Source organism: Bos indicus x Bos taurus, chromosome 14 (genome assembly GCF_003369695.1).
Source record: "Bos indicus x Bos taurus breed Angus x Brahman F1 hybrid chromosome 14, Bos_hybrid_MaternalHap_v2.0, whole genome shotgun sequence".
In the NCBI taxonomy this organism is placed as follows: Eukaryota; Metazoa; Chordata; class Mammalia; order Artiodactyla; family Bovidae; genus Bos; species Bos indicus x Bos taurus.
The window spans coordinates 40600049-40621951 of record NC_040089.1 but is presented as its reverse complement, the minus strand read 5'-3'; positions in this window follow the sequence as shown (position 1 = coordinate 40621951).

Sequence of the window (21903 nt, the reverse complement as noted above, 5' to 3'; positions counted from 1 at the left end):
TTGTGTTTGACTCATTGCATTCCCATGGACTGTAGCCCACCAGGCTCCTCTGTCCATGAAATTTTCCAGGCAAGAATACTGGAGCAGGTTACCATTTCCTACTCCAGGGATCTTCCCAACCCAGGGATCAAACCCACATCTCTCATGTCTCCTATATTGGCAAGTGGATTCTTTACCACTATGCTACGTGGGTTTCATTAGATACTCATTTTCCTCATAAACTTCATAACAAAGAAGACAAAAAAGAAAAGACTGTGATACAGTAAAACAGTTTTTGCACTGCTAGCTTATCTTTTCTTAAACAAAATATCTACATAATGTGGTACAATAAAATAAACATTGCTGTATTTTTTTTTTAACACTTCAAAAGGCATAGCAAACCTCTGCAAAAAAGAAACAATATATTGACCTTTCCATCTTGTTACAAAATTAACTTGTATTATTTGTGGAAGGGAAAATATGAGGGCAGAAATCACCTTTGAAAAATACTTAAATGTGGAAGTAAATGTCTTTAAATGTTATTCAAACTAATTTACATATCTTTCTCTAAATTTAGCTGAAGGGAAAAGTACATAATTTCAACTTGGCCTTCAAGCACACATATTATGTGCAATGGGCAGCAGAAGTAACTGAGAAATTCTGACCCAAAAGGAATAGGAAGGTGGTAGAGAAGGCAATGGCATCCCACTCCAGTACTCTTGCCTGGAAAATCCCATGGATGGAGGAGCCTGGTAGGCTGCAGTCCATGGGGTCGCTAAGAGTCGGACACGAATGAGCGACTTCACTTTCACTTTTTCACTTTCATGCATTGGAGAAGGAAATGGCAACCCACTCCAGTGTTCTTGCCTGGAGAATCCCAGGGGCAGGAGAGCCTGGTGGGCTAATGTCTATGGGGTCACACAGAATCGGACACGACTGAAGTGACTTAGCAGCAGCAGCCCAACACTGCCAGAGAGATGGAGAATGCTGTGGCAAACTTCCCAGAGCTGATAACACAAATCTGTCCTACTGACATTGCTTCTCTCCAGATAACACGGGGGTTCTAGCGAGCCCCCAGCCTGGGTCAAGTCATTAATCCACTCCTAAAGCGGTAAAAAAAGAAAGATGAAAGGCCAGATTTATTCTGTATCCCCACCAAATCCATGATTACAGTAATAACAATTGAAAACATTTGGAAATAAACAGAGTTTATGGAACAATCTCTTCAGTTGCATCAAATGACAGTTAGATAAAAGGAGTGACAAAATTAGTAAGAGGTGAAATTCAAACTCAAATATCCTAGATGAGGAGAATACACTAAACTGACTACCATTTCCTGCTCCTGCTTTGTATTACATGGCCACCTCCAAAGACATCAGGCATAAGATAAGGGTTCAATCTCTCCTTCATTATCTGAATTTAAGAAATGCAGTCATGTTAACTCTTTGCATTAGTTTCATGTGGCCTCTGGAACAAATTACCACAAACTTGGTGTCTTAGAAGAAAAAAAAATTAAAAATTCTCTCCTAGTTCCGGAGGATAGAAATCCAAAATCATTACCACTGGTCTGAAATCAAGATGACATCAAGGCCATATTCAAGGAGAGTATGCCCCTTGCCTCTTCTGGCTTCTAATGGCTTCCAGCATTTTTTGGCTCATAGCTGTACCGCACCAATCTTCAAGGTAGAATCTTCAGATCTCCTTCTGCTCCATCTTCACATCACCTTCCCCTCTACACAGGGAGTGTCAAGGCTCCCTGTGACTGTATCTTATAAGGGCTTTTGTGATTGCATTCAGGATCCAGTCAGTAATCCAGAACAATCTCAAATCTTCCAAATAAGATAACAGTCACAAGTTTCAGGGACTAAGTATCTTTGGGACTGATATCAGGTGGCCTCAGCCTGCAGTGGCTTGAAGCAGGGCTCCAGCTTCTGGCCAGAAATGGAGGCCAGGTCACAGGGATAAGAGGTCACCAAACTCTAGCAGCTAGACCAGTGGTCAGTGACAAGGCCCTGGCTCTTTGGCTTTACAGAAAAGAATTTCCACAAAGCTAGAAAGTAGTGAAACAAGTAAAGTGTTTATTAGGAGGGAAAAGAGTCCAGTACATGTGGATAGACACATGGGTGGACTCAGAGAGAGTTGATGAGTTGAGCCTTAATGGCAATTTGAATTACTTTTATGGGGCATTACTTCTGGGTTTCCCTTGGCCGATCATTTTCATTTGCCTGGTTCTGAGTCCATATTTGGTATATCAGGAACTGCACATCTGTGCATACCCATCTCTTAGCCAAGATGGATTTCAGTGAAGAGGCTTATGGGTAGTTGACATCATTTACTATGAGGCAGCACCCTGCGCCTTTTTGACCTCCAAGGAGCATTTCTGTGCATGTGTAGTCCATCAGGAAGTCACCTTGACTTCAAGAATGAGGACTATGTAGTCTTTTATCTGCACAGAGCCTAACCCCTGCATTTATGGAGTTTCTGCTATTATCAAGTTTCTGTACACAGGGAACAAACTCTGGCTTCTTAGCCTGGAGCCCATCCATCTCCTGCCTCAGGACAATTATCAGACTAGTATAGTACCCAATTATAAATGCAATGTCACCTGTACGAGAGATACATATGGCTGAAAGATAACGTATAAAGGAACTTTGTCAAGTAAGAAAGCTTAAGGATCTCTTATAAAGTCAATGCCCCTTCAACAGTTTGTCTATGGCTTTCAAATTTGTGCTTGTACCTACTAAACTAGACATGTAGCAAATTATCATACCTGATGCTCATTTGGGGGACCAGATGAGCTAACAATAGTTGTTGTTTTCATAATACTATGTAAGTAAAGAGTGAGACCTCCAGGTAAAATTGTGACATAAAAACCAGGTCATTTACTGTCATTTGTGACAACATGGATGAAGCTTGAGGGCTTTATGCTAAGTGAAATAAGTCAGGCAGAGAGGCAGAGAAAGACAAATACTATATGATTTCACTTATACATGAAATATAAGGGAAAGAAGCTCAACACAGAACAGAAGAGATTGATGATTGCTAGAGGCAGTGGGTGGAAGGTGACCTAAATTGGTGAAGATACAAACTTCCTGTTATAAAAATAAGTAAGTCCTGGGCCTTCCCAGGTGGCTCAGTGGTGAAGAATCTCCCTGCCAACATAGGAGGTACAAAAGATGTCAGTTTGATCCATGGGTTGGGAAGATCCCCTAGAGGAGGAAATGGCAACCTATTCTTGCCTGGAGAATCCCATGGACAGAGGAGCCTGGTAGGCTACAGTCCAGAGGGTCACAGTCAACAATACTGTATTGCATAGTTAAAAGTTGCTAAGAGAGTAGATCTTAAAAAGTCTCATTACTAGAAAAAGAAGTATGTAACTACATATGATAATGGCTGTTAATTACTTGTTGTGGTGATACTTTCACAATATATACAAACATTGAATCATTGTGCTGAAACTAATATATTTTTGTATGTCAATTATATTTCAATTTTTTTTAATTATAATAAAAAGACATTCAAAATATCAACAATAAACATGTCAACATATCTGGCTAAAAAAGTTTTTAAAAGCTCATTTAGTATATGACATCTTACTCTGTCCACAGGTTACAGGGACAGTGGCCTTGTTCATATAATGTTGGCAACTAAATATAGTGGCCACATGGTAAAAGGAAAAAAAAAAGAAACAAGATCTTGGCAGATAGGGAATTGGAATATATTAAGTTTAGACTCTTGAGTATAACTCATCTTTGGTGAAGCAGTAATCTAGAAAAGAATTGGCCAATAGCACAGCAATATAATGAAGAAACTAGATCTTAATAATTCTAACCAGAGGCATATACCTTAAATGATCTTGGGATTTAAATTTATATAAATGGTGTAGAATGGGAATCCCCATACAGGTTACTCAGCCTGGGATATATGAGAAAAACAAAACAAGCTTATGCCATAGAAATACACCCTCTAGATGACCACACACGTACACAAAACCCAACTGAAGATAAGCAAGGTAAAATAGAAAAGCAATAGGAAACTCTCAGCAATAAATAAGTTATCAGATGCAATGGACAGTAGAATTAGACTCTAGGAATTATAGAAAATAGAACAGTATGATGTATATTGGATAAAGTAAAAAATATTTAAAGTGGTTAAAGCATAAATATCTCAAGCTTATATATAAAAGAACAAACATATATGAAAGGAACTGTTCTGTTTATCAAAAATTAAAATATGAAGTTATGTTAATAAAAAATTTTGGTTAATGGATTAAACAGCCTATTTGAAGGAACTAAAGTAAATGTTAGTTAATTGGAAAATCAATCTGAAAAAAATTATCTGGAATGAACAAGACAGCAAAAGAAATTTTAAGAAAGAGAACAATGAAGTTAATCATCATAGCGAATAGAGGAAGCTCAATTATTATTTAGATGGAAATGTACAACCTTAAATAATAATATTGGAAAAGAAATACATAAAGGAAAAAAGGCTGAACATTAATGACTTGTGTTCACAGCTTGAAAGCTTTTTAAAAAAGATAAATCAAAGAAAATTAAGGAAATAAAACTATAAAATATAAACAAACATTAAATAAATATTTAAAAAAATAGAGAAACTAAACAAACCCAATGGCCAGTTCTCTGAGGAAAACTCCGTATTGTCAACTACAAATTGGCAATTGCTAAGATGGTTGCCGACAACTGAACAACAAGGACATTCGCCATCAGCCTCTGTGGAGACTAAACCTTGCACTGTCGTGGAGTAAGGTACTCGGTGCTCCAGGCAATCTGGTGGGACAGGTCTTTAGATAGATGCTTTAGGAACAGATTTTATGATCCCAAGCCTTGCATCTCCTCATATCTAGAAAAGCACTAAATCCCTTCATGGTTACATCAGGTCCTGGTGACTAGCAACAAACTTTTTGTAAAATGAATGTTTAATGGTATTGAACTCTGCCTTCACCAAAACCTTCTATATTGACTTTCCCCCACTGCCACTTTGGAGCAGTCTCTCAGAGCTATCTGAGGTGCTTCCTCCTGGGCTGCAGTCCTCATTTTGCCCCAAATCAAACTTTATTCACAGCTCTCAAGTTGTACATCTTTTTTTAATCGACAGTATCTACCTGGACCAAGGAATTTGCAATCCATACCAATAAAAATAAATTAGAATTTGAAATAGATCTAAATATACCGCAAATCAATGAGAAAATGAAAGCATATGTACAATCAATAATAAAAAAAAGAGTTCTACAGCAGCCAAAGTATACACTTGACTTTAAGAAAGGGAAAAAGAAAACTTGTTTGAGCTTCATTTATAATTTAAAAAGAGAGACTCAAATGCTGAGATCAGTCAGAGATACAGAAAGAAAAGGCTAAAGGAGTCACAACTGGATCTGAGAATCTAGAAATCAAGGGTGATCTTTGTCAAAATATCACTGAAAGTAAAATCAGTTTGCAAACGACAGAGAAGCAAATGTGAAGAGAAGAAATGGTGACTGGTGATGGAGTGCTGCTGCTGCTAAGTCGCTTCAGTCGTGTCCGACTCTGTGCGACCCCATTGACGGCAGCCCACCAGGCTCCCCCGTCCCTGGGATTCTCCAGGCAAGAACACTGGAGTGGGCTGCCATTTCCTTCTCCAGTGCATGAAAGTGAAAAGTGAAAGGGAAGTCGCTCTGTCGTGTCTGACTCTTAGCGACCCCATAGACTGCAGCCTACCAGGCTCCTCCATCCATGGGATTTTCCAGGCAAAAGTACTGGAGTGGGGTGCCATTGCTTTCTCCAGTGATGGAGTAATGACTTTCTTTTTTTTTTTTTAATATAAATGTATTTATTTTAATTGGAGGCTAATTACTTTACAATATTGTATTGGTTAATATCACAGATGATCCAGTGAGAAGAGAGATGAATTTGGATGCCTGTTCAGAGTAGGTTGCTTTATTAATTTCTTCACTTGATTGTTTCATTGTGGCTTAACTGTGAGCTTGTTATTATGCTGAGAAGTAGCCACATAAGAGAGAAAAATCCTTCAAGAGAGAGAGAAAATTAACAATAGAGCAATACTCCAAAGAAAAAAATCAATTGCCCCAATGCAAAGTTTAGCTTTGAGCAAAAGAATAAGAGGAATGCCTTAATTTTTAACTTAATGTGTATAGGAAGACAGTTGGTATGCATGAAGTTGAAGTTATTCCATAATATAAGAGAGCAAAGCAAGAGGTAGGGCTCTAACATTAGGTGAAAGAGAAACGATTTAGATATAACACTGTGGATGTCTAAGTGAATGTCAGCCCACAACCATATTTTATTCATGCAAAAACTATATTATACAAAGCTAAATTAAACATGGGCCATCATGCCCTTAAGGAGCTCACCCTCTACCAGGAAATGTGAGACCTGTTTATGCATAATGAAGATAACTAATATGCTATTCATCCCTCTTTTCTCAATATATACATATTAGTTTGTTCTTTCTCCTTTAATTTTATAAGATTATGTAGCATTTCTGGTCTTCTTTCTCCCCAATTCTCTAAAGGAATAGCATGAAACAACATGAAAAATCTGAAGGAAAAAAAAGTATATTTACCAAAGTACCAAAATTAAACTCAGGCTCCCTTCCACAGCTCAGCAATGTGGTTTCTATAGCAGCTTATCAAATGCTGTGAAATAATTTGGCCAAAATGAATGAAAGAGACTAGGAAAAGGATAAATCATTAAAAGCATTTTATTTCTTCTCCTCCCATACCAAACACATTTCATCTTCAGCAAAAGTATTGCCCCTAGTCCCTAATGTGAAACTGACTTTTGTCACACAGCCAAAATATTTTAAAGATGGACATAATCAATCTATGGACCAGTTCTCAAAATCCTGTCTTTCAAAATATAACCCTAAGAGTTGTGTTCTAGGAAGGTGAAAGTTTCAAGTGTGTATTCTTCAACTTCATTGAAAGCCATTTTAATAATGATTTCACCTTTTAGATTTATTTGAAAATATTCTACCAAACAAACAAAGATGGTCAACATTTATTTTAAATATAATTTAGATCAGCCTTTGGTTTTCAGCAATAAATGTAGAGGCTAATTTACTTATCAAGAGTCATGATGCAAATAATATGCATTTTTCCAAGACAGCAATGTCTTCCTAGGCATGCGGCTAAAGGGAGCAAATTTATCACATATTATATGCCTTTTATCTTAATTTCTAAAGATTAAAATCAATTTGCCCAAATTCCAAAGAAATTCTAACATATCAAAAGTTAATTACAACTTTCTTTTCTATATTTAATTATGTTTTCTCCTAAAGAATAAGCATCATTCAGCAATTAACTTCATTTTATGGTTGGCACACTACATAGAATCACTGAAGCAGAGTGAAATGTTTAAAGGGGGGTTGGGGGAAACCCCAGAGCACACAGTTCTCAGCCATGCCAAGTCATTTGCTCTGTTCTACTTTTTAAAATGTCTTTACCATTTCATTAATATTCTTATTTTTAAGCACCATAAGAAATACAGAGTGTATGTCTGAAACACTATTTCTTGACTATGCAGTAACAAAGTGTATAAATTCATTTGGGTGCTCAGAGTGACAACTTGAATTTCCTTAATATATAGTTACTTTCTCTGAAATTAAACAATTAATAAGCCAGCAGCTATGTGAATCATAAATTATTCATACTTACTCTACCAATGAACATTAATCAATTATAAAGAGATACAGAAATTAAGACCAAGAGAAAAAGTCAACCATGCCCTTTTAAAATTGAGACTCTGCTAACCTAGTCTCTTTAAGCATATTTGATTTGTATAATAACTCAGTATGCACAGCTAGGCTTGCTACTCAAGTTTCCAACAAAATAACCAATTTATGAGTATACATATGCTGTCAACCAGTAACAAGAAATACTCATCACAATTCTGTAGTCTTTGACTAAAAAGGCTTATTAGAGTCCTTTCAAATAATTGTACCTCATCAAATATTTAGTATTAACTCTCCTGGCTTCACAAAGAACTTGAAGCACACTGAAAAATATCTTTAGATTTCTTTCATAGTTTGCATACCAATAGCTTTTTACCAATACATACAAAATTATAATGATCACAAAAGCAAAGCATCCACTTGGACAGTGGTCCCGACCAGTCAGATACGATGCTCTGCATCACTAATGAACACAGCTTCAGCAACAGACTCACAACTTGCAGTCATCTAATGAGAAGTTTCAACATGCTTATCCCCAGCACATACAATTTATAGATTTTGCAATTACCCATTTTGATTAATTTATTTAAAATCAGTCAAGGAAAGAGCTATAGTTCCTAGTCTGCATTTTTATCCAGAGTACGGCAATAAAATAATAAGAGTATATGGATGGTAAATAGGGATTTAAATGGGGAGATGGAATTCATCAGAGTAAGAAAATTAGAATAGCCACTTGCTTATAGCTATCAATCAAATGTTAGTGTCAAGCACTACCACGAAATAGACTTGAAACTGTTCCTCCACTGATGCTCTTCAGAAATAATGTGCTTGTGTCTTAAAATGAACAGGGAAGTGCTACTGACAGGTATCACCAGATGCATTATCTCACTGTTCTTTGAAAACTAGAAGAAATGGAGAAGCTGGGTTTATAATAGGGGAAGTTAAGAATATCTGAGTTTTAGGTACAAGTTATTTTTTTTTTCAATTTTCTGTGCCCTTGAGCATTAGTAGAGATGGCATCTTTCACTGACCTAATGTGACAAGACATCCACAGAAGTATTGCAAAATTCTTCCATGGCGATGTAGAACTTCTTGCTATTTTGTGCCAGGGAGGAGCAGAGCCAGGACAGCATTACTGACATTCAGAAAACACCACGTGTCAGATTCGTGATCTCCGAAGATGGAGCTTTGGGACCAGGGACCCAAAGCTCTGATCATTCAAGAGCTTTTGTGTAGCAGAGGTTTATTAAAGTGAAAAAGGACAGAGAACGCTTCTGACATAGACATCAGAAGGGGATGAAGAGTGCCCCCCTCGCTAGTCTAAGCAAGGGAGTTATATACTTTTTTAAATTAGTTATTACAATAAATCAAAAGAATGTCTCAAGGTTGTAAAGATTTTTCTAGACCCACTCCCATAATTTACATTTTAAGATAAGAGGATTAGCCAGAAGGTTTTCAGGAAGGAGAAACTGTCCTCAAGCAGGATGCATTGTTGATATATAGTCCTTCAGTCAGTTCAGTTCAGTCACTCAGTCGTGTTTGACTCTTTGCGACCCCATGAATCGCAGCACGCCAGGCCTCCCTGTCCATCACCAACTCCCGGAGTTCACTCAGACTCACGTCCACTGAGTAGGTGATGCCATCCAGCCATCTCATCCTCTGTCGTCCCCTTCTCCTCCTGCCCCCAATCCCTCCCAGCATCAGGGTCTTTTCCAATGAGTCAATTCTTCGCATGAGGTGGCCAAAGTACTGGAGTTTCAGCTTTAGCATCATTCCTTCCAAAGAAATCCCAGGGCTGATCTCCTTTAGAATGGACCGGTTAGATGTCCTTGCAGAGTTGTTTGTTGTGTAATGATCAGTTTCTGGCTTAAAGAAAAAAAAAATGTTTTATGTGACTAAGACTAAGGAATATAGGTGAGGGGGAGTTTGTCCTTTCCTCCTCCTTGAGGACTCCAGACCCCTTTCTCCTCCTCGGTGACCCCAGACTTCTTATCAACCTGCCTAGAAATTGACTCTCTCACTAGTAGTTCTCATTCAGGGTCAGGATACTGCAAAACTCTGAAAACCCAGATGCTAAGCTTGAAAAATGTGTTAGAGCCATCTGACAAATCAACCTACAGATATATACAGGGTTCATAATATACACCAGCAGTATGTTAAGTACTGTGAGAAATATAATAATATGTCAGGTGCAATTACTACAATGTAAAGGAGCACATGATTTAATGAATTAATTTCTGTTAATACCAAATAATGGCATTCTACAAAAGTAAGGGGTTTCCCACATGTCCCTACTGGTAAAAAAAAACTGGTCTGCCAATGCAAGAGATATAAGAGACATGGGTTCAATCCTTGGGTCAGGAAGATCCCCTGGAGAAGGAAATGCAACCACTCCAGTATTCTTGTGTGGAAAATTCTATGGACAGAGGAGCCTAGCAGGCTACAGTCCATAGGTTACAAAGACTTGGACATGACTGAAGTGACATAGCACTATAAAAGTAGAAGTTATACAAAAATAAGAGATTCTGTAGATAAAGGGGCTACTAAAGCACAGATAAGATGGAACTCTTCAGTGACCACCAACATGGTTGCTTTGTTAGAAATTCAGAGACTCAGACTCTACTCCAAACCTATTGCACCAGAATCTGCATTTTAGCAGATGCCCAGATCTTGTGATTTATATGCACATTCAAATTTGAGAAGCCCATCTTAGACATTTCGTAAGAACGATAGTACTCCAATTCGTTGTAAACTGGTGAGTTGACCAAGCACCGAGAAGAAAAAACAGGCAAGGAGACTTCAGGCAAATTGTCAAAGGAGAAAAAAGCTTAGCATGAGAGATCTGAGGCATGTTCCCAGAAGACTTTACCTAGCCAAGTTAGCTCTACCTGCCTGATGCCTACTGAGTCTCTCAGTCGTGTCTGACTTTGCGACCTCAGGAATTGTACCCCCCCAGCCTTCTCTGTCCATGAGATTTTCCAAGCAAGAATACTGGAGTGGGTTGCCATGCCCTCCTCTAAGGGATCTTTCAGCCTAGGGATTGAACTCAAGTCTCCTTTGTCTCCTGTTTTATCAGGCAAATTCTTAACCACTGAGTCATCTGGGAAGCCCCATTATTTAAGGTACTATGTTAAATATATTTCAGTCACTGTCCTAAGTGATATAAGAAAAATAAAAATACAGACACAGTCCTTACTCTCTAGTACCTCTACAGTATAGTTGGAGAGATTGACAAAACTGCCATTAATAAAACATTCACACAAATACATATAAAATAATAACTTCAGTAATTACAAATAAAAGGAAATGATATAAGACATATAACAGAAGGATTCGATCTAGTTAAAGAAGTCAGGAAGTCTTCTCTAAGGAAGTGTGAAACTGAAATGTAAGGATGAGTAGTCCATCCTAAAGGAAATCAACCCTGAATATTCATTCTGGAAGAACTGATGCTGAAGCTAAAGTTCCAATTCCTTGCCCACCTAATGGGAAGAGCTGACTCACTGGAAAAGACCCCAATGCTGGGAAAGACTGAGGGAAGGAGGAGAAGGGGATGACAGAGAATGAAATGGCTGAATAATCATCATGGGCTCAAAGGACATGAGTTTGAGCAAATTATGTTTTCCTCAGGGTATATGCCCAGTAATGGGATTGTGGGATCTTATGGCAGTTTTATTTCTTGTTTTTCAAGGAATCTCCATATGGTTCTCCATAGTGGCTATATCAATTTACATTTCCACCAAAAATGTAAGAGGGCTCCCTTTTCTCCACACCCTCTCCAGTATTTATTTCCAAGCTGATTTTAACCCTGTGTATTACTCACATCAACTCGCTCATGAATCTCTGTTATAGGACTTGGGACATATGAGGTAATCAGGAAATATGAGTTAACTTCATGAAAAAAGGAGCAACAGTTCGGATCAGTTCAGTTCAGTCGCTCAGTTGTGTCCGACTCTGCAACCCCATGAATCGCAGCACGCCAGGCCTCCCTGTCCATCACCAACTCCTGGAGTTCACTCAGACACACGTCCATCGAGTCAGTGATGCCATCCAGCCATCTCATCCTCTGTCGTCCCCTTCTCCTCCTGCCCCCAATCCCTCCAAGCATCAGGGTATTTTCCAATGAGTCAACTCTTGGCATGAGGTGGCCAAAGTACTGGAGTTTCAGCTTTAGCATCATTCCTTCCAAAGAAATCCCAGGGCTGATCTCCTTCAGAATGGACTGGTTGGATCTCCTTGCAGTCCAAGGGACTCTTCAAGAGTCCTCCAACACCACAGTTCAAAAGCATCAATTCTTCGGCGCTCAGCCTTCTTCACAGTCCAACTCTCATATCCATACATGACCACAGGAAAAACCATAGCCTTGACTAGACGGACCTTTGTTGGCAAAGTAATGTCTCTGCTTTTGAACATGCTATCTAGGTTGGTCATAACTTTCCTTCCAAGGAGTAAACATCTTTTAATTTCATGGCTGCAGTCACCATCTGCAGTGATTTTGGAGCCCAGAAAAATAAAGTCTGACACTGTTTCCACTGTTTCCCCATCTATTTCCCATGAAGTGATGGGACCAGATGCCATTAAGTGTTTTTATTTAATCCTCCAGGTAACTTCCAGGTAAGAGCCTCTATTACAACAGGAAGTTAAGCACCACAGAAACATCTGTTTTAAAAAACACAGATTCCAAGGCTCATCCTAGATTTTCTGAATTAGAATCTCTATGGGCTTTCATTGTTTCTCCAATTGAAATGTGTGTTAATTTGTAACAAGCTCCCAATTGATGCTGATGGTCAGTGGCCCTGGGAAGAAGGTTCAAGTCATACCAGTGACTATTGTTATTACAAAGCTCAGGAGACTCTGAGGTCTGGTTCCTCAGATTCCTTTTTCAGATTATGCTCGGGCTGTATTCCCAAAGATTCTGCTTCAACTAGTCCAAGATGGAGTTTGGTATTGCCTGACATTTTCTTCTAAAATGCAGCCAAGATGAGGACCACAGCTATAGCTTTTGCTCAAAATTCCATGAAGTGACAGAAGCAAGACTACATTTGGGTCTCAATCCAACATCCATGCATTTTCCAAAACCCTACCCTATGCCCCTGGAGACTAAATAGAATTTATGAATTTCGTTCATTTACGCTGAGATTGGGTTAAAATCTGGTACGTATCTGATTTACATAACAACTACCAATACATAGGTTTCTAAAAATTGCATAGTAAAGAATAGATACATTATCAGAAAATAAACGTGGGTAAACAAGATTTAATTCCTCCCAGAATTCATTAATAATCTCCTTGAATCTTTAATAAATTCATCCCTCAGAGATTCTGGAAGGTAGTTCTATGTATTCTCTGAGCAACCATTTCATCATCTGGAAACGAAACCTTTCCAACTTTCCCCTATGTTTGGAAAAAATACATGCCTCTATACTCCCCAATTCCCTTGCAAAATTCTAATAAGAGTATTAGCAAACCTTCTTTTCGCTTACATTTTCACCTTTTTTTTTTTTTGCTGGAAATCCACAAATATTTTTCCGTAAAATTATAGTCACCCATCATGATGAGTGAAAAATACAGACATAGTTAGGCACATGTGCAGACCATCAGTTTTCAACATAACACAGCAGGCGGTAAAGCGCAAATATTTCAACAGAGGTCTCACCACTAGATGCCGCTGATGTGTCTGGAGGCCTAGGAAGTGGATTCTACAGAACTATAAAGGCTTGCATCTTGGAAAATAAAATGCTGTTACTATGGTGACCAGCTGAGATTATGGATAATGAGAGTACCATGTTTTCCACTCTCTAAGGAGCTATTGTTCTCCACATATTGCTCTATGCTGAACATTACTGACCTTCAAAATGTATCAAAATCATCAGTACCTTCCCTTTTTAGAAAAAAGAATATTTCATTCAGTACTTTTGTGTGAGTGAGAAACTGACCACCTCAGTTATTCATACGCACACACAGACACACACACCTACAATATGGAAAGGAATCAATATGCTTTCTCTTACAGAGGAGTGATCAATGGTCTTCACAGGACATGACACCATAGTTTCTACACTTAATGTGTTTCCAAATTCTTTAAAAATTTCCATCTACAAAGGTAGGGGAATTGAAGCAGTAGCTCTTTATCATTTGCAATAGCGTTAAGTATCTAGAATAGAAATATCTAGCCAGAAATAATTGTAGATAGGAACATGTTATTGGCGGGCATAAGAAATTTCTAGTTTAGTTATAGAAAATCTTGAAATAGACAGTTTTATTTTTCTACTAAAGCTAGCAGTGAATAGGGAAACAGTCACAGGGAAACAGAAATCTTGTCCATAAAACAGGATGAAACAGGAATTAAAAAATATTAAAATGATAAATGATATTGCTTATTAACAGGTTGTTGATTATTGATGCTGTTGTTTAGTCACCAAATCATGTCCAATTCTTTTGCGACACCAGGGATTGCGATCTTCCCGGCAAGAGTACTGGAGTGCATTGCCGTCTCCTTTCTCCAGGGGATCTTCCTGACCAGGGATTGAACCTGCATCTCCTGCATTACAGGCGGATTCTTTACCAGTGAGCCATCAGGAAAGCCCAAATCTATACTAGTTCTAACTCCAATAGAAAATCTGTAAAAGTGAGGTTTATATTTATATATCAGCAAATTAAACGTAAGGGAAATATTCAATGGATATTCTGATGGTCAATAGAAATATCTTACTAAAAAAAATTCCTAAAAAACAATTACTTGAAGTTGTATACCTCAAAGAAATAAAAATTAATAAATATATCTCAAAATACAAGCAAGAAAAGAATTAATAATTAAGTTTTTCATGTCAAAAGACTTTATTTAATAACTAAAGAGTATGAAGAGTAACAAATATGTCACTTTTTCATAATACATGATGGGTTCCCATTATTTCAGAAAAATCCACAAAGTCATTTCTTTCAAAAACTATCATCAACCTGCTTAAACCAAATTTAATATGCAATCTTCTTGGGCCTAATCTCCAATGCATTAAATGATTCATAGAAATTATAACTTGGTATGTAGTTCTTAACAGTAGTTTCACCTTTTAAAAACAAATAGAAGATGGAAGTGATAAAACATACCTGGAAATAAATGTTGAGACATTGTTAGAATCTTAGTAAGGTATTTGATTCATAGTTTCCCAAAATATAGGAAATTCTGAATGTACAAGTATGCATCCACTCATATGCAGCTGTCACCTCTTTGAAAATGTAATAGAAACAGTTAACGGACTAAAAACAAGGGTGTGATATACCCTACAATATATTTAGCTCTTTGTATTAATTCCCCAAAGCTCTTCTAAAAAAGCACCACAAAGCAATTGACTTAAAAATAAGTCAGAACGGAAATATATTATCTCACAGTTTTAAGGACTAGGGCCCTCCCAGATGACTCAGTGGGTCCCACTCCAATGTACCCTGATTTTAACAGATTATGTCTGCAACAAACCTATTCCCACATAAGAGCACATTCTGAGGTGCTGGTGGTAAGGACTTCAACATATCTTTTTGGGAGGAGGAGACACAATTCAACCCACAATACTCTCACAATAGAAAGTATTGGTATAACATAGCATTAGATCTTATAAATTACTGCCATTTCCTTCTCTTGATTTGCAATCGCTTTTTACTTTTCCTTTAAAGCATATGTTGTTTTTTTTTAAGATTTTTTTTATGTGGGTCATTTTTTTAAAGTCTTTAGTGAATTTGTTATGATGTTGTTTTTCTGTTATGTCTTGGTTTTTTGGCCACAAGGTATGTAGAATCTTAGCCCCCCTGATCAGGGATCAAACTCGTACTCTCTGCATTGGAAAGTGAAGTCTTAACCACTGGACAACCAGGGAAATCTCACAATTGCTTTTTAGATCATGAGACTTACTATTAGATTTATGATCCTACAGTCAAGCATTAAAAATGGATTCCAATGACCAAAAAGCAGGATGGACTAGAGACCCAAAGAATACAAAGGATTGACTACAGTCTCTTCTGACAATCTCCTGTAATCAGACAGAAATGCATTAAATCATATACTCTTTAAAAACATGTTGGCAGTGTTTCCAGTTGTCATTGGCAAATAGAAATTACCCTATACAGATGGACATGAATGACATCAACAATTATCTTGAGGAAATTCCTAGTTCTAATAGCAATAATTATAACTTCATATTTTACTAAGAAATACCATTTTCCCCCTATGTTTCAAATAGTTTTAAAGATTATTGCTTCATGAGTATGCAGATAGCCATAAACATCTTGCATAATTCAATCTGTCCAACCAAAGGCATTCTAGTTATATTTAAGCAATGTAACTTTTCCCCCAAAACTTTCATCATGTATCCCCATCAGATTTTCTATAACACTGTACCAAAAGAGGAAACACTAATAACTCCCAACCTATCATAAAATCAAAAATGTGCTCATTGATCCATTGGTCCTTTCATTCTCATCCATGAGGATCTCCCAAATTCCAGGCATTGAGATAGGCCCTGAATTTAAACAGTCTCCGTGCCTGGCAATAAAGCTAGGCTATGGTGGTACATATGCTAAATCCTAACTAGACCATCAAGCTTCCCATATATTTACTGAATATACAGTGAGTCCTTTGTATTAGAATTTAGAGAAGAATGCAAAGGACATTGCAAAATACATATTTTGCAAATTACATTTTGATTAGGTTTCCCAACAGTGATGGTAATGTAATTTTCTTTTGGATTTCAAGGGAAGCTTTGGATTGCTTTTGCAAGTGTTCATTTGAAGAAACAAATATGCAGTCATATTTCCAACTGCTTAATGGCAATCACCTGTATGTCCTGCCAATACCACAAATTAAACAACTGAATGCATCATCTTCATTCTGTGACTATACTTATATTTGCTGCTGATTTTTCTTGTTAACATCATCAATTTTCCATCACCCAGGCTCAAAAATCAATTTTTTCTTCTTTTATAAAAAAAAATTCCCTTTATGAGGCCTCTCATTCACTTTCTCATTTTAATGCCACAATATTTTTCTATCTACTCCCTCTTCTTTATTTTCACAGACACCACACTCATTACCTCTTTTGAAACAATAGCTTTCCAAATTATCTTTCAACTTGCTTTTCCAGCATATTTATCTCATTGAAGCACAAATTTGATCATGATGTTCACTTAAATACAAAATCTGTTCTTCCTTCCATTGGTCCATAGAATAAAGGCCGAAAGCCTCTGTGAAACATTTGATGTCTTCCACAACTGATCTCCTATTTCTTTCCTATTTCCTACCTTCCTATTGTTCTCGTACCCAGAACACTATTTTCAAGCCAAAATAATTGCTGTTAATCTGAACATTCTCAATTCAGGACATTATTAGTTGCTCAGGGAGAATGCCTTTGTATCATATGCAATTTTTAAAATTCAATCATAAAAAGTATTCTATTTAACTATATAAAGTGAGAGACTGAGCTTATTTACTGTAGTCAAATGGTACACATTCAAATCCTTCAAAACCTATTCAGTTCAGTCAGTTCAGTTGCTCAGTCGTGTCCAACTCTTTGCAACCCCATGAATCACAGCACGCCAGGCCTCCCTGTCCATCACCAATTCCCAGACTTTACCAAAACTCATGTCTATAGAGTCAATGATGCCATCTAACCATCTCATTCATCTTCTGTCGTCCCCTTTTCCTCCTGCCCTCAATCTTTCCCAGCATCAGAGTCTTTTCAAATGAGTCAGCTCTGTGCATCAGGTGGCCAAAGTATTGGAGTTTCAGCTTCAATATCAGTCCTTCCAATGAACGCCCAGGACTGATCTCCTTTAGGATGGACTGGTTGAACTTGTTTAAACACCTCCAAGACATCCCATAAATATAATATTTTTTAAAATCTGCAAATTGAGGATTATACGCAAATTTTGTTTCCATTATTAATAGGGAAAAAGCATAAATGTGGAATTCATTATTTAAAAACTAATATGTTCTTCTTTATATAATGTAAATTATTCAAATCTATAATCACTTTATTCTGAAGTATTCCATAACAAAATTCTTCAAAAAAGTAAACCACAATTTTGTTAACAATTTGGTTTCCAATTATTATTTTGCTCATATAACTCTGTTTACTAGTTGATATATATTCATATTTAGTATGTTTAATATGATCACTAGAGATATGAATACTTAGTGTGAAGTAAGAATAAAAATTAAATCTCCAGTTATATGCTGGTAAAAAAAGTTACAGATTAGCTTTGCTGCAACTGGAATTATTACTATTCCAAAAAAAAGTTGTACAAATATGGAAATAAAAATAGTCAAATTCAAATTTAGTTCCATTTTAGTATAATTCTTTCAAATCAATAATTTTGTTTATATTCTGTTTAATTTTTAATTGATGTTAGAAACTTTATTGATGTCTTTCTTAATTAAAGAGGATTTAATAATTATTTTGTTGGATTAAGTTATATTAATATAGAAAAAAGGTATGTTCTATATGTGACATTATAGAATGAGAAAAATAAGGATTTTTCACTGAAAATAAACTTTGAGACATCTACTCAAAGTGGCAGATAATTGTGTTTTAACATATGTCCCATGTCCCAAATACATAGTAATAATTGATAAATTTTTAAAAACATTTGCTTGGCCTCAAAACCAAGATAACATTTCTATAAACCAGAATCTCAAAAGGAATCAGGACAGACACCCAAGACAGCTGAACTCCTGGATGGAACAGACACAGTGACAGTTTCTGTTCAGGCTATTGGTTCAGGCAATCGTCCAGAAGCAAATGGGAAGCCCAGAAACAGAGCCAGGCATATAGAGGAATAGGGTACATGATATGATGACCACACTTGTCATTTGGTTCAAAAAGGAATATCCCAGCTTACACTTGTTGTTCTGATGTTCCATCTGGCTTAGGAAAAATCTTGTTTATTTGCTTTTTTCATGTCTTAATAATTCCCAATATTTGCAGTAAATTAAGTAAGGATGTGATATCTGTTTTCCTTTCAGAATCTTCCACAGTCAGTCTAGTGTTGTGTGAGATGCATATGAAATGAATTGAGTTAAGTAGCTTTGCCTAATTCTTCCCAGATACCATGTAACTGATAACACATATTAGGAAAATATATGTGAAAACACACAGGGGATTTACTAAAAGTGTGCTCTGAGAACAGTAGCTAAAGGCTCTTCACAACCTCTAGAGATGATAAGAGAATTATTTGCTGCTGGGTGCTTTTGCAAGCCATGTATATACCAGCCTGCCTCGTCATATCTTCTGATTTGCCCTAGAAGATAGATCACACTATCAGACTGCTAGTTGGTGAACTGTGCTTTGACCTGAAAGACGTGCAGTGTTGCCAGTTGATGTGGTCCCTGTGTGTTTCGGGAAACTATAGTGTGTATTTGCAAGATACAGAGATATACAGGCATGCATCCCATACTTGGAGTGCATTGTCATTTATTGTATGATGGCAGTATATAACTTTTATTTTTTGTAAATAATCCCTTTTGATGAAAATGAGTTCAAAACCATGAATGTTTATGCATAAGGGAATATTAAATATAGAATTTATGTATCCCAAAAGGTTGATGATAAATATACAACTTCCACAAAATATTTATGGCTATATGTTATTCAACATACAGCCCTAAGAATATCATAATTACATGAAAACCAAAACACAAATTTGCCATAGAACCAGCAGCATTTTTTTCCAGGTTAGAAGTTATTTTAAGAAGACCATGCTGAAGACTACAGTTTAATGAAGAAGCCACAAGAAGTATGTTTTTAAACCTCCCTGTGAAACATGACTTTTCATTTAGATCAAAAGGTTGTTCTTACATTAAGTTCACTCATCTTCAAGTTTTCTTCCATGCAATTGAAAAGTTAATCAATTTCTATTAGCGTTAGATCTAATATTAAAATAATTTTACAGTTTAATGTTCTTATTTGTATATGTGCTATTAAATACTTCAAATAAAAGATATGTTACTTCCAAAATTGATTGGATTCTTTCAACAAATTCATGTAATAAAACTAGAAATGTCAGAAGCTTATTAGGCTATACCTTAAGCATGTAAAATTATGATGAATTCTGTTATAATTTGAGATGGTCGGATGACATCATTGATTCAATGGACATGAACTTGGGTGAACTCCAGGAGATGGTGAGGGACAGAGAGGCCTGGCATGCTGCAGGGCATGAGGTCACAGAATCAGAAACAACTTAACAACTAAACAACAGCATAAATTTAGTTTAAAAATTCAAAAGGAACAATCATCGTTTTTCAGTGGTAATACAAATTTTGGTGGAGAATATTTATGTGGAAATGTGTAGAATTTATGTAGAAATGTCATACACAATTTGAAAACACTTGTAGACCAATATGAAGGACACATTAGACCACATTTTACTCATCTTTATAACATAATTAGAAAATAATAAATATTAAAATTTTCAACAAATAGTAAGGGAACACAGAAAAGGAAGGTCTATCAGATACTCAACCTCTCTTTAAGCAAAATAAAACAAAGAGGAAATCACAGAGTTGTATTGTTTTCATCACTTTGTGAAAATGAATCTCTAGAAGCATGAACTAAAGAAATCATGACCCAATACTTCTTTCTGAAAGTGCAATCATGTGCTACTTTTATTTTAAAAGTGAACAAGATAAAAGCATTGCATTGATTCCAAATTTTCATTTGTAAGTTGTAAAATAATTATAATGCTCCCCACTAAAAAAATGAAAGTCAACTAGTAAATCATGCCTACAAAGGAAGTAAAAACTATAATTTAATATTTCAAAATTACCTTAGAGAACATAAAAAATGTAGAAACTATAAAATAAAATAATATTATAGGTTAGAAAATCTGATAGAAGTTAATGGAGTAACACATTTTAAATGCTGAGGAAAATAAAATAGAGTCTGCACATTTTATAACCAAGCCAAGCTGGTCTTTAAGTATAACCTCAGACAGCTTGTTATGAAATGCAAGAGTTTGTGGACTATTGTTCCCATGAGTCCTTCCCAGGGAATACAAAGAGAATGAGCTTCAAACAACCAGAAAATCTAGGGGTCATCGACATAAAGGCTAATGGAAAAAAACAAAAACAAAAAAGATCAATAGAACCTTAAGGCTGGTCCTACCATTAATATGGTCATTCGAATGCCATCATCAATTCCAACATTGAACTCATCATCACCTAGATTTTAGAATGTCATCAAATAGTCAAAATCTTTTGAAAGACATAAAAAGTTAAGCTATAAAAATATACATAATTATTTTAAAAATGAAAATAACTGAATAAAACAGATACTCACATAAGCTTCACCTGTCTATCTATTGCCAACTGAAAGTATCCTCATAAACATATGTCTAGAACTGATAATAAATTCTCAATAGTGTTTTCACTTTCCTGGAACTAAAATACTTCCAATAGGAAACATTCAGTTAGTATTAGATAGTATCTGTTAAATTAGCTTGGAAGGAAAAAAAATTGCTGAAATTTAGAAAATATTTGAGAACTAGATGATATATACTAAAATAGATAATTTTAAATAAATATAAATGTTTCCTTGTAGAATGATATACTCTTCAATTTCCAAATATAGGAATAAAAAGCCTTATCCTAGAGAAGGAATCAAAGACTCTGTGGTCACACAGACTCAGACCACTTCCCTCACTTCCTAGATCAAGCACAGGGCATGCAAGCTATTCTTTAATCATTCTTATCTTCATCACTTATCTTCATCATTTGTAAAATGAGTAAATCACTTATTTTACCAAGTAGAGTTATTAGGAAGACTAAAATAGCTAATATGTGAAAAGGGTTTAACCAATCCTGAACTTATAACAGGCACTCAGTAAAATTTAGTAATTTTGCTTTTTTTTTGTTTTAACCCTAAAATGTTTACCAAAGTATAATTTCCAAAAAAATTACAAACATAACTCTCATGTAAATAATAAATGAACATGTGCCAAAAATTTTAGTCTGCCTATTAAGTAATGAAGGCTTCAGTAAGATATTAAAAAGACTAGCTCAAAAAAGTATTTGAAAAACAGATGTATATATAGGCAGCCAAGAATATTGAAATGAATTTAATTTGTGAATTAATGCAAAACTTGTTAAAATAAAATTTCTTAAATGTGATGTTGTTAATGTTAGATAACAAAACATAATATTTGGAGTTTTAAAGGCTGATAATCATTTCTCTACCAGACTAAATTTGTTTG